Here is a 1,090-nt window from a genome sequence, read left to right on the forward strand (position 1 = left end):
GAAACGTTTCATTAGAGAAGAACCCGTCCAGAAGACCTATACAATTTTTTTCTTTTTGATTTTTTACCTGGATTACTGAGATGCATCAGGATATATTTCCTATGGAGACTTTTTTTTCWATATTGATTCAAATGTTTTCAAATCTTTATGAGGCTTTTGTTTTCTAATTAMAATTTAAAAAGAGGCTAAGGGGGGAAATAAAGTCTGAATAGTCAAGGTACTGATAGATTTGTAAATAAAGCGGCACAGCGAGGCAGTGTTTAGTAAAGGTAAACTTTGTTTTTATTATCTTTAATTCCTACATTTTCACAACTTTTTAAAAAGGACTCTGCTTGTTGGATTGTTACCCATCTATCTACCCCATGGTGTACAGGCTTTTAAAATAACATTTGCTTAAAATCGCTGTGAAATGTTTGAGATTAGAGCTGTTTTGAGTCAGCAGCACCCTGCTTTGGTCTGGGCCCCGCTCAGACTAGCCCTTAGCTCGTCAGTCCACTTTTTTTTTTCTAAATGCATTTTGTTGTATGACATAATTGCCAAATAATGTCTTCATTATTGTCTTCATTCATCTGGTCGGGTCAGACTCTGACTCCAACATAAGGCTGGATGGACAAGTCGTCCGTTGTTGACATGTTTTAATTAATTTCACTGCTGCTAATAAAGTAAAAAAGTTTGTGCGCCGCTAGTCGTAAACCCCTCCGTCAAACTGGAATGAACCGCTCTCGAAGCCGTAAGGGGACCGGGCATGAAGCGCCTTGTTTGGATTTAAAGAAACAGCCTCAAAACGAGTTGATCTGAGACAACCTCAGAAAATGGGTGAAGTTACAATAAGGAGGGSTTTAGACCAAAGCATTGCAGTTCCACTTATTTAGACCCCGACTAAATTAATTATATGAAAAGTAAAGGTTTTAAAGCAAGATATGTCCACTTTAAACTCAATTTCTCCAAAGTGAGATTTGTCAAAAAGCTATCTACAACAGGTAAGATATTTATTGTTCGTGCATCACAGCAGCCCACTTCTATGGAGCTTTTTTTTGGGCCATTATTTTTGTTCAAAATAGAAATATTTTGAAACTGAAAAATAATGTAG

At 36.6% G+C, this 1,090-nt stretch overlaps 1 protein-coding gene across 1 annotated transcript in view; it reads left to right on the top strand.

The window, feature by feature from the left end:
• Positions 1–1,090, top strand: part of LOC106522612 (absent in melanoma 1 protein) — a 53,128-nt gene that overhangs the window by 5,422 nt on the left and 46,616 nt on the right. The window lies entirely within an intron of this gene.

Source organism: Austrofundulus limnaeus, unplaced genomic scaffold (genome assembly GCF_001266775.1).
Source record: "Austrofundulus limnaeus strain Quisiro unplaced genomic scaffold, Austrofundulus_limnaeus-1.0 Scaffold133, whole genome shotgun sequence".
Lineage (NCBI taxonomy): Eukaryota > Metazoa > Chordata > Actinopteri > Cyprinodontiformes > Rivulidae > Austrofundulus > Austrofundulus limnaeus.